At 41.4% G+C, this 13,122-nt stretch overlaps 1 protein-coding gene across 21 annotated transcripts in view; it reads left to right on the forward strand.

The window, feature by feature from the left end:
- The window catches only part of KCNMA1 (potassium calcium-activated channel subfamily M alpha 1), a 767,652-nt gene that overhangs the window by 685,476 nt on the left and 69,054 nt on the right, over nt 1-13,122 (forward strand). The gene's annotated exons all lie outside the window — the stretch shown is intronic.

Raw genomic sequence — 13,122 nt, forward strand, 5'->3', positions numbered from 1 at the left:
ACTCCTTTCCTGCACTGTTCTGGCCTGGAGCCTACCAGTGAGGGGGCAAGAAGGATGGGGGAAGCTGCCATCAGACCCTGTGCAGACACAGGGTTCAATTTTCAGGGAGTTTCCCGAGAACCTCTAACTTTGTCGCTGGGAATGAGAGGTAGGAGCCTGAGATACACAGCTCAGGAGAATCTTCCACTTGGTATTGGAGGTGAAACAGTTAGTGGTGTGGCCTCTTGGACTTTTGTTCCTTCCAAGGATTGAGTCAATCCCCAATTTTCTTGATCCTTGTACTAGAGGACCTTCTGTTCTTGATGTAGCCTGGGCTGATTCAGCCTGAAGCCTGCCTCTGACCTTGCCACCCCAGCACATTCCCTCTCTCCCTGCAATAGAATTCTTAGTATCAGCTTGCTTAACTAGGCTCAGAGGATGGAACATATCGGGGTGGAAAGGGACTACATTCTTGTTTAGCCAGACCCACCTCGTGCGTAGCCTGCAGGCGGGAAGGTGACAAAGGATGTGAGCAGCGAGCAAGATGGACTGGTCAAGGGGAAAGAGCAGGCTAGGCATTGTTTTTTGCCTTTAAGAATTTGTTGCTGCTCCTGCCACAGCCAGCGTGCACTTTTCCTAGAGGCCTTGTTAGAAATGCAGTATCCCTTGCCCACTCTGGTACCTACTGGGTTCACATCTGCATTTGAACAGAAATCCCTATCTACACTGCTTTAAGGCACAATGAATTTTCATGCTAACAAAGCTGGGTCTGGTGAACATGCTGACCAATTTGATTAGATATCACTCTTCTCCCAGGCAGAACTAGCAAGGAGAATGGAAAGAAGTGTTAGCAGAATTAGTGCCTTCTGTTGGAGGTAGAAGATGGTAGGAAGGGATAGAATGAAGAGGGAGTCAGCAGGAAACAAGGCCTGCACAGACTCTGCTTATTTTTTGTCTCATTTAGTAATCATGGTTTTTGAGATAGAGAGATCAAAATCCCAACATGTAATTTAACTTCATAAATATCGCACACCGGTGAGCCTTCCAGCACTCATAATATACTCAGCCTTCAGATGTCAGGTGATGGCCAAACTGGAAAAAAATGTTTCTGCTCCTCTCCTGTTCACAGACACTCTCCAGTGCTCGTGTTCCTTTATCTCAGGAGTTAGCAGAAAATCAAGTGAATGGCAGGCCATTTTTCTCTATAAACACACACAGACACAGACACACAGACACACACACAGAGACACACACAGACACACACACACACACACATACACACCAAAGGAGGCAGAGCTCTGCTCACTGGCCAGTGTGTTTTTCACAGACCACTGCAGGTTGGCAATGAGGGGAGTGTATGCCCCTGTAGCCAGCATTCGGCATAGTGAGTGTTTGTTGAAGAAATAAGGACCTGATCTCAGGTCCTTGTTCCTTCAGTTTTGGTTTCTAAAAATCTCTGGTGACATTCTGACCTTGCAGATGAAAGTGATCCAGCAGTGGTAACAAGACTAAAAGTCACTCCTGTGTATTTGTTCCCAACCCTTACCATTGACTGGGGTATGAGTAAAATATATACTTGCCTCTGGCTACTTTAGATACACATGCTGCTCTTAGGGGTTGTCCGGTCTATGGGCTCCTGTGAGTCAGCTGACTTTCTGTTCATTCTCCGTCTTTGGGACCCTTTCAACCACTTGGAATGCTCATTTGTCCCAGAGACTTATGTTAGCTTTCATCAGATCTTTGACCAGGACCAAGACCCAAATGGACTGGAATTTCAGCATCTCGAATTGATTTTATGTTACTCACCTCATTTTGAGGAACACATCTATCTTCTGCTAAGTAATTACAACTTAGATTTCCTATTACTGCCACCCCACATTCTATCACTATTTTATAATTTTTATGAGATCCTATCCTTTGTTTTATCCTGAGAGTTATTTTATTATTGCTTCAGAACTCAGGAGGTTAGAAATCTTTTCTTAAAACAAATTGGTGCTTTTGAGTATGGATAGTTACATACCTTATGTAAAGTTGTTCTGGAATAATACAACTTAATTAAAATTTTTTTTAACATTTTCAGGATAGACACTTGATTGGGATTTATCTACCTATACCTGCTCTTGTGTGTTATTTGGTTTCTTAGACCCATGAACATCTTTCCCTCTTCCATTTCCCACGATTCTTGTGGAAGTATTCTAAACCACATGGTGTCAGAACTGGCCTTGCCTAGGGATTCTGGACCAGACAGACACTTTCTGAAAAGATCTGAGATGTGATGGCTGGTTGTCAAAAACAATTACAAAGAGAGGTGGCATGTCCCATGCTGGATGGTATATCCGATGTGACAGTTGGGTCTATGAGATGCAGTTTTAATATACATAGCAGGCAAGACTAGTGACAATTACATAAAGCAGGTGAAGCCGCTTCTTGCTGGTCAGCAAACATCAGCTCAGAACCACTTTACAGCTCTTTACCAGCAACTAAGTGCCTTTATTTACAGAGTGCCTGTCACTTCCCTTTGGCTGGAGAGCTGGTGTATTATTTAGCACGCATTTATCTTGGGAAAACATTTCAATTTAAATCAGATGGTACAACAGTGGCTCTTGTTAGGCTGTTTTCCTGTGGTTCAAAAAGACAAGAACTGAACTGGATCTTGGAGGGGAGGATAAGCAAAGGGAGTAGGGTCCAGACTCAAAAAGTTGCTTGAGTCAGTACCTGAAAAAGAGAAGCATTCAGTCTCCCCTGGTACTTTTTGTATTGATTTATGAATGGAACATTGCATAGATTCATCCTACTTAACCTTTTAGCAAAGGTAAGTCTTCAGAGGAAAAAAGAGAGAAATAGATAAATGCCCCCTTTGTTTCAGGTACTACAAAAGGCTCAGGACACAAAGGTGGCTCAGATTTAGCCTTTGGTTATTTGAAATGGAAAACACAGATGAAAAGAAGAGATTCATGCCCTAACCAATCATATTTTAATGAGACAAGGCCAGTCCAGAATATAGGAACATAGAAGATTCTTAATTAGATACTTTCAAGGGCTTGCGAAGGCTTTCAAAAAAGGAGACATATGTGAATGAATTGAATATAGATGCCAATTGAACTTCGGAATGTGTCTAGTGTTATTTGGGCATGAACTTTGCTTTTTGTTAACTTTTAATACATTTAAGTGTATTAACAGATGGCCAGTTACTGCCACGTAGGACAGCACAGGTCTACACCATACACTTGTTGCCTTGCTAAGTAGTTATAGCATGATGATGCTTAATCTTTTCATACAACAACAAACAAAAATGTGAACATGATTTAGAGATGGAAAAACTGGAAGCTATATACGAAGTTATGTAAGAAGCCTACTGTGTAGAAAGACAAGTACAACAGACTAGCAAAGATGAAATGAGGACTGACAGTCGATCTCTGGGGTTACACGTAGTGAATGAAACTAGATATTGAGACTGACACAGAAAACATAACTATTGGTGAAAAGTTGGATGGGAAGAAGTGTGGATGAGTAAGGTTGGATGAAGCATTCAGAACGTTTTGAGATGGCAAGTCAGTAGTTGTAAAAGCAAGGCCACTCAAAGCAGAAACAGGCTTGGGGCAGAAGACAAAGAATTTTTTTTTTGTCTCATAGGAATTGAAATTATCTATTTATCTATTGGTATTATTCCAATAGAATAATTTATCTAGTGGCATATGCAAAATGCAATTGGTGTTATTGGGTAGAATACACAATAATAATATAAAAGTATTATAATTTATAAGAACTGCATCACTGTATCACTGTCATCCCATTGCTCACCAATTTGCTCAAGTGGGCACCAGTAGTAATGTCTCCATTGTGAGACTTGTTGTTACTGTTTTTGGCATATTGAATATGCCACGGGTAGCTTGCCAGGCTCTGCCATGCAGGCAAGATACTCTAGGTAGCTTATAGGGCTCTCCGAGAGGGATGGAGGAATCGAACCCAAGTCGGCAGTGTGCAAGGCAAACACCCTACCCTCTGTGCTTAATATAATACACGTCACAAATATTTGTTATGTAATAATATAAAATATAATAGAATAACAGAAAGCTAGGCATGAAGCTGTCTACTTGTAGACCATCACTGATGAATGGTGTAGAGATCTTGAGAGTGTCTGCTTCCCAGGTAGACAAGGAAAAGTAATTAAGGAAATAGGGTTAAACTTGGAACCTTGGAAAACTTCATCATTGAAGGGACAAACAGAGGAAGTAAGTCTAGTGAGTGGGGCTCAGGGCAACATTTAGGGAAATAGGTGTGCAGGTTTCATGAAATAAAATAAACCCAGGTCAACCATTCAGAAGGCATCCTAATTATATGTTGGTGCGTTGATTTTTTGTTAATTTTTTTGGTCCATCTTGGTTGTTTGGGGGGCCTATCCCAGAATTGTTCAGCTGAACATGTAGTACGGGGAATAGGGCCATCTCTTGGTAAATATATGCATTTTATTTCATTGAGAATACAATCATTCTCTGAGAGACAAGGATTTTTTCTCTTGCCTTCACATATTCCTATCTTATGACTAAAACCCAATAATGAACAACTTTGTAACTGTGTGTCTCACTGTGATTCAATTAAAAAAAAATAAATAACAAACTAGAACAAACAGGTAAAAATATTAAGTACCAAAACTGAAGAAATAAATAAAATAAGGCAACAGGCATTTAATCCTCAGGAAATTGCTGAGGACCTTTGCGAGTTGAATGGCTTATTCAGAACAGAAGCCAGTTCTCAGCAGTATCGATGGGAAGTGAGAACTGGAGACCATACATTATTCTTATAGGTAGTTGAAGAAAGTTTTTCTTCCCCCTCCCTAGAATATTAAGAACATTAAGAATAAACCATATTTGTTGACTATGTTGGACTTAGGAAGAGAGAGTTAGAGGCTAGGAGGTGTTGTTAAATGACAGAGAGAGGAACGAAGGAGGCAGAAGATGACATAGCCTTTAAAGTAGACACATTTTTTTTTTTTTGAGACAGAAGCTGTATGGGGACATGTGGCTGGAAAAAGCTCAATCTGATGTTGTCTCTGTTCCTCATTTGATTATTCTTAAGAAATTAAGTATAAAGACAATTGGGGCAAGAAACTGATAAAGGGTCAGAACAATCCTCTTGTTTTTATGCCTAAACATGTATAGAAATGACGAGGATTAGATGAACATGCAAATGAGTATCAGCGAGACCAGCTAAGGATGAAATGATTAAGATGTAATGAAATCATATGCGCAGCCCTGCAGTTTTCTCTGCAGTGCTCGGTGTAAAGAACAGAGAAAGTACATATTGGCTTTACCTTGGGAGGATAATTCAGGGGGGCAAAGGAGTCCATGGTGCTGTAAAGAAAATATTATGAATTGACTACCAGGTCTAAGATAGTACATGGAGAAGTCAAATTAGAGAGGAAGCACAGGGGTCTAGAAATCAAAACAGAATCAAGAAAAAAAATCTTGGGGACAGAGGTGTGTGTCAAAGAACAATATACTGGGAAAGGGGGTGAGAGAACTAAAAGGTGGGCAATGTGATCCATCTGAAGTAGAAAAATGTGATAAATTCAGAAAATTAAATATTCCTTTTAGAATTGGTATTTCACTGAAATATCCAAGGAAAACTCATCTGAATACCACAGGGCACTGTCATCACCACCATTGCCATGACAGCAATGACAGGGCTTCATGAATTTTGCTACTACCCCATAGATGACTTTTTTTCTTGCCTCTGAACACAATTCTTAGATTACTGGTTTTATCCATGCATGAAGACCACATACTTTGAAATGTTTTAGTGTCTTTAGTCCAAGGAGATAGTATAAAGGGCTGGAGCACAGGTTTTGCATGCAGAAACCTCAGGACAGAAATGCCAGAAACCTCAGGACTGCAAAGATCCCTGAGTACTGCTGGGCGTGACCCTAGCCAGAAGAGTGTCTGTCTTGGGCACTGCTAGGTGTGGTCCCAAAAGTTTAATAGACCAGTGTGTGTGTGTGTGTGTGTGTGTGTGTGTGTGTGTGTGTTCTTTAACAGTTGTTATTTATCTAGTCTAGATTATAATCCAGTGGGAGAAGAGGCTGATGCTTTTTAAATTTTTTTTAAAATTTTGTTGATCAAACCTGTTGGTGCTCTGGACTTACTCCTGGTTCTGTGCTCAGGGACCACTCCTGTTGGTGCTCAGAGGACGAGTATGGAATGCTCAGAATTAAACCTGGGTTGGCCACATGCAAAGAAAATGCCCTCCTCACTGTACTATTTTTCCAGCCCCAGGAGAATTTTATAAGCTCCTGTGATTTCCATGTGCAGCCAGAGTTGAGGACCACTACTGAGACGATCCTCAGAGGGGGATGCAAAATAACAAGGTCATTATTTTAATTGTAAAGAGGACGAAACTGAGTTTAAGTAATGATTTTCACCCTGGTCTCCCAGTCTCCTTGGGATCCTAGTCCAAACCATTTTGCTTCTTTATGACAATCTTGTTGACTCAGCGTGTTGGTCTGCCTTCTTCCCATCACCTTTTCTCCCTAATAGCCTTTAGATTTCCTGGGACTGACATGGTGTAAGAGGAGAAAGCTGCGATTGGGGTGGGGGCTGGTCAGTGTTGGAGGGGCAGTGGAAACACTGGGTCTGTTTTCCACTCCACCAGCTGTACCTGCCAATCTGGTGTCTGTCAGGAGTCAAGGTGATAATGAAGAACAAGCCTCCCCAGTGGCCAGGTCCTCTTCTGACCCCAGCTTCTGGAAGATGCAGTGCAGTGCTGAGCACCAGCCTTCTGCTGCAGTGAAGTCACAGCATTGCCCACCCCATCACCAGAAGCACCTTCTTCAGAGTGAGGGTCTCTTTAAGAGGAAGGAGCATAAGTGTTTCCATTTCTGACTCAAACTTAGATGTTGGTGTTGAGACTGCTGTGTCCTTTGTTACATGCTTGTATTCAGCTGGTTTGTGCTACCCGAGCTCAAGGGGCCACTCCAAACCACAGATACTTCTCAAGCATTTGTGTGCCCAGACTGTGCTTGGAAGACATTGCTGGGAAGACAAACATAAAGCTTATCTGAGGTCCTTGCCACCTCTCCACTATTGGTACTTTTCCCTGGGAGAGAATTACAGTTCATAGAGTCTATTGTTCCAGGAGAGGGAGAAAAAGAGAGTGGGCTTGGGATACACTTTGAAATCATGCCTAGAATATCAGCAGGTGGAAATAAAACTGGTTACAGGATAAAGAAACAAAGCATGGGGCAATGGAAGGTACCTGGAGATGTAGTCAAAGGAAGGCAGTTTAACTAGAATATGGGGTGCAAATAAGGGGAGCAGAGATAAGACTGCAACCCAGGGTATCACTGTATCACTGTCATCCTGTTGTTCCAATTTACTCGAGTGGGTGCCAGTAATGTCTCCATTTGTCCCAGCCCTGAGGTCTTAGCAGCCTCTCCTTACTCATTTTTCTCGGCAATTGGAGGCTCTTTCAAGGGTCAGGGGAATGAGACCTGTTATTGTTAATGTATTTGGCATATCGAATATGCCACAGGGAGCTTACCAGGCCCTGCCGTGCACCCTTATAGCAACCCGGGGTAGGCATTGAAAATCTTTTCTTCAGGAGGCTTCAAAAATAACTTTTTAGAAGTTTACGAGTTCAAAAGCTTCCAATAATTAAGTAGGTAGTTGGAAGTCATGGAAATTGGTGATGAGATTAGAGCAGCTTTCAGATTAGCCTTGGAGTGGAGGACAGGATTCAGGAATGCTGGGTGAGAACGTGGCTATCCAGAAAGAACAAGACTTTTGAACCAGTGAAGGAATGAGAGAAGTGTGTAGGTGTGAAACAGACTGAGAACTCCCTTTCATCAGTGTCAGAGGAGGGAGAGGACAGTGATGGGTTGGCAGAGCAGAGAGAAAGAGGTATCATTGGTAATGTGGGTATTTAGTCATGGCTCATTTTGTTCACCTGGTGAGAAGTTCAGGTGGACATAAAAGGCAGGCAGGTAGATATGGGAAGCTCAATGCAGGAGAGAGATAGAGCTAGATTTACCATGTTACTTCCTTCTCTTGGGCTAGTCCCAGTGTGGAGGAATGAGGAAAGAGAGTTGGGAACAGAGCTCTAAGGGCATCTTAGGAATGAAAGAGGGAAACATTGGGAGAAATTTCAGAGCAACTTGAACTGGGTTCCCAGTGTTCTCAGAGAGAGTGCACCTACATCTTGGTCCAGCTAAGGTAGCTACCTTCCTCGCTTCCCTTCTCTAAATAGTTTTCTCCTGTTTGCAATGGGGAGTAAAATAAATGAGATGAGTTCCATGATTCTGAGTAATAAGAAATCTTCAGTATTTTCAGGATTCTTATATCAGCAGTACCTGCATTTTAGATGGCCCATGTTCTCACCTGAGAGGTGAGCAGAGGGGTCTCTGCTGCTTGGCAGGGTTGGGGGATAGCCAGCAGGTCGGCAAGAAGAAGCTCTCGTGTCCTCCCTGAACAGCACAGTCTTTGTATCTAAAATGAGGAGAGGCCTGCATTGGAGTGATCTTGGGGTAAAGGACTTTGCATTGTTTTTTTTCAGATCACCCATGTTCAAAGCCCCTTCCATACCTGCCCTCTCACTGTCTGCCTCTAGCCTCCCTCCCTCCCCGCCTAGGTTGTCCTCTCTCTCATGGAAACCTACCTGTACACATTTCAATGCACGTTTTCCCTCCCTGGAAGCAAAGAAGTCTTTTTTTTCCAGCTGCTCCTGTATAACATTTCATTACCACAATATTCTCTCTCAATTCTGAAATGGTGGTGGGGGAGAAGCCATTTTTCTTTATACCAACCGAATGAACAAAGCTCTGCGCTAAAATATTTTTCTTCAGTGGTAACTGAAACTGCTATTGGCTTCCATCCCAAAAACCAGAAAGACAATTATACTTAACTGTTTAGAGATTTATAAATACCACACTGGAGTAGCCTCTAGGTAGTAACTTTAGATACCCAGCCCAATAATTTTCTTTTATTGGTTTGTGATTTAGATCTTATTTTGAGTCCTCTATAATAAGAGTAGTACATTTCATTAAAAGAGCTTACTAAACAATAAAGAAAATCTGGCTTAGGGCTCCAAGCAAGTCTCAAGTACAGAAAGGGGCCTGCCCTGTTACATTTCTTTCATGGACATCACAAGATGAATCTCAGCACAGAGCTGCAGATGTAGTTTCAGCAAAGCAGCAATTGCAGCTGTTTTCTAAATGACTTCAACTTGGGAGAATTTTTCCTACACAGCATATTTCACCACATGAGAGATCCTCTGAAGACCGCCATTTACTATTCTTGTAATAGACTCCTAAGCAAAAGAAGAGAAACAGCAACAGCAACACCATCGCCATGACATGAGGCCGAGGAAGCCTCTCTCTGTGGAAGGCCTTATGCCATCTAGAAGTGAAATTCTTTCTTGGGGAGTGGCTGGGGGAGGGGAGGAGGTGAAGGCACATAGAAAGAGGACAGGATAAGCCCGTTCCTTCCACATGCACACAGAGTGGATTTTTCTAGGCCGTGCCGCTTAGACAGCCAGAATGGAAGGAAGTCCTGGTTTTGGAGATGAAAAAACCATGCAGGGTTTTGTGATCTTCTTTACTCCTCAGACCTCATGCACCTAGCTCTATGCTCCTTTATAGAAAGTGCCATTTTATTTATAGGTGAGCACACTGATATACAATAGTTCATTTAATTCCCTGATTATGTGCTGAGGCAGAGGTTCTTTATCTCCCTTTTACAGAGGAGAAAACAGAGGGTCTAGAAAAATTCAGCAGCTGGCCAAAGACTCATAGCCTTGTCCTGAACACGTGGAAGTTGACCCCCAACCTATCTGATTTCAAAGCCTGTGCTTTTTCTCCCCACATCCATCTGCCTCATGCAAGAGAAACAGTATTGTTGTGAGAAGACAGTTATGAATCAATTCAGTTCTCTAGGGGTCACAGGAGCCTCCTGGGGACTAATGTTCTGGCAGGGAAGACACCGAAGGAGTGCTCATCCCTCTTTATAACCGCAGAGCAGACTTTCGTGTAGAATGTTCTTATCTCTGCGCATCTTTGCTTTGCAGGTCTTTGCCATGTGGTTTTCAGCAACACAGGGTCCTCTCATCCTATTTTCCTGGCCAAGGAACAGGATAATTGGACAGACAAGTGTAGAGTAGGGAGAAATATGAAGAGCTCTTCTTAGTCTGGCTCTGTGAATAGTTACAGATTGACTTTGGAATTTTCAGAAAGAAGGTGGAAAGTTTGAGATGCAACTTTTTTTTGAATGTGTTGCTGTCCAGATGCTTGCAGCAATTTTCCATATTTTGTATACTCATCTTATTCTCCTAAGTACAATTGTGTAATTAGAGAAAGGTAAAAGAAGTCTTGACATCTCAGACTAAGGACCTCAATGAGATTCTTGATATGTATGGATTAAGCAATAATTCTTTTTCTGAACATCAGTCTGAGTTATACCCCATGCCTGTGATTAGAATCTCTGCCCTTTCTCTACATAGCTAATGGGCTCTAAATGCAACAGTTATACATACATAAAATAAGTTGTAGGGAGCGATTTGAACATACGTATTTAGCAACGTGGGAGTTAGAATTTCCCAGAGTGCCATGTAGAATGCATGGTGTGAGTCATTTGTAATTGTCAGGCATGAATTTAGACCCCATGCTGTGAAGACAGCCTGTATGCCTCAAGGTGTCAGTTCTAGACAACCATCTAATGCATTGCATTTCTGTCTTTACTCATCCTGCATAGGCAATTGTCATGTGATGTACTAAAATCTTGATTTCTTTTCTTTTTTTATATAGATCTTTTTTTGATTTATTTTCTAAAAAATAAAGAAGCCAACTGATTCATAAATGATTTTAGGTCTACATTTATAGAATATTTCAGGATATGACTTATTTTTAGTACTTTATGATTATATTCTAAAAGAAACTATTCCACTAAATTCTAGAAGAGCACCATAGGAGATATTGAACCTCTTTTTACAAATCTCTAGTAAAGATTTTTAACCAGATATTCTATGTGACAAGTGGAACAGCATTGTAACCACCTACATTGTTATGAGAAGACACTTTTTTGGGTTTTGATAGTGAGGGAGAAGATGAGATTCCTGATGGATATTTTTTAGCATAAGTTAGGAAGCTGCAGCTACAGTTAGGAAGCTACAGTGGGGGCTGACAAGGAGTAAGTGAAGATGTTTAAGCAGGAAAGGATTTTATATTTCATGAAGAAGCACTTGACTATTTGTCAAAAAATGCTATAACCAAGAGGACTTAAAAGTGGTAGAGAAAATGATTAGAGACAAGGTCACCTTTAACTTGGACAGGCCTTCAAAAAATGACCTGGCCAGAGGGAAATAATGACTCGTTCTATCTATCCTCTTATCTCTCCATTCCCACAAACTCTCAGAAATATTTAAATGCTTAGCACAGCATCTCACACTTAGTACATGTTGGGTAGAGGTTTACAGAGTGAGAAAATAAATAATTTAATCCCAACATCTGTTTTTTGCAGCCTGTTTTCTGAGTTTGACCTCACACGAGATAAGCAGTTGAACACTTTTATTAAATACCACATCCCTTCCAGCCTCAGTCACTTTCCAAGCATTTGACAGCTGGGCACTGGCCAGAGTTACAAAGATAGAAGACATTTATCTTGTTCAAAAGCTGTGATCAGACTTGTCCACTTGTTCTCTAGTGTAAATCATCCCATTCCTGCAACCTTTTACTAATAGCTCCTATCTTTGACCTTTTAGTGGTCTTTGCAGGTACTGTTGCAAGTGGCAGCCTGAGACCCAAGGTGGCTGTATGGTTGAGATCCCCAGAGTAAAGCATATATGTAGAAAATATCTTTACTCTTTACTCCAGGGGGATTTCAATGGTTCTTGGGAGATTTCTTGGTCATGTAGAGATGGACACTCCTCTCAATAGCTGTCTGGTATATTGGCATCTATCATGTGGGGAGTATCCATTCAGCAGATGGGTATTATTGCTCTGTGTGTGATGGTGTATCACAAGTGAAATTAAGGACACAATTGGGTAGGGTCAAGGAATCAGGCTTGAAATATTAATTCTGTCTGTCATGTTATTTGACTTTGTATGAACTCCTTATGGCTTTGTTTCTTCATCTATACAGTGGCCCTCCTGAAAACTTCAAGAAACTACGTGTGATGACCAAGTGGGGTTTTACAAAAACATCAAAGGGTATAGAAGTAGCACTTTGCTGTTCAGTTGTGGCACATGTGAGCTGAGGAACAATCATTTTGTGTATGAATGCCAGCCCTATGTCCCATTAAATATGGAAAACTCTATAACTTCCCAATGGCCCAGTGTTCTCACTGGGAATGCTGATTATGTTCAACTCATTGAGTTATCATCTGCCATAGTTTGACACACAAACTAGCTTTACCTGGATCAGAAAGTCACTCTTTTCTCTGGACGCTCCCATCTCTTAGAAAATTTATTCCTAATAATCTATATATAGACAATACATTTTTCTGTCATCTGCTAGGGAAAAATCTTGTAAGAAATATGCAAATTTTCCATGTCTATGATAAGGGTAGCTTTCACTTAGATGAGCCCATGGCGTACTTTTGCACCGGTGTTCACTGTGGTCTTTGTAAGGCACTGCTTACCCCCAATGTAGTTAGAGAGCAAGCAACACTAGCTCTTTAATGTTTAGTGTAATTGTTATTATTGGATACTTTTAACATTTGCTTTCATTTGGTTTCCCTAAATAAAAATAGCAAGGAAGGTTATTCTTTTATACCTGTAGCACTGTAGCATTGCCGTCCCATTGTTCATCAATTTGCTTGAGCGGGCACTAGTAACATCTCCATGGTGAGACTTGTTGTTACTGTTTTTGGCATATTGAATATGCCACGGGTAGCTTGCCAGGCTCTTCCGTGCAGGCAGGATACTCTAGATAACTTGCTGGGCTTTCCGAGAGGGATGGAGGAATCTTCTATACCTGGCAGCCAGAATTACAGTTGATTCTGCTTGTTCATGGAGATACATACAAAATAGATAATGGTAGAAACCTAGTCACCTCTGGGAGGTGATCAGTTCAGGCAGACTTAGTAAAGTCGAGAGAGAAGTTAAGGAAGAAAAGGACAAATCAGAGATCGCCACTGAGATTTGCTTTTGTAATAATG

This window comes from Sorex araneus, chromosome 3, assembly GCF_027595985.1.
Source record: "Sorex araneus isolate mSorAra2 chromosome 3, mSorAra2.pri, whole genome shotgun sequence".
In the NCBI taxonomy this organism is placed as follows: domain Eukaryota; kingdom Metazoa; phylum Chordata; class Mammalia; order Eulipotyphla; family Soricidae; genus Sorex; species Sorex araneus.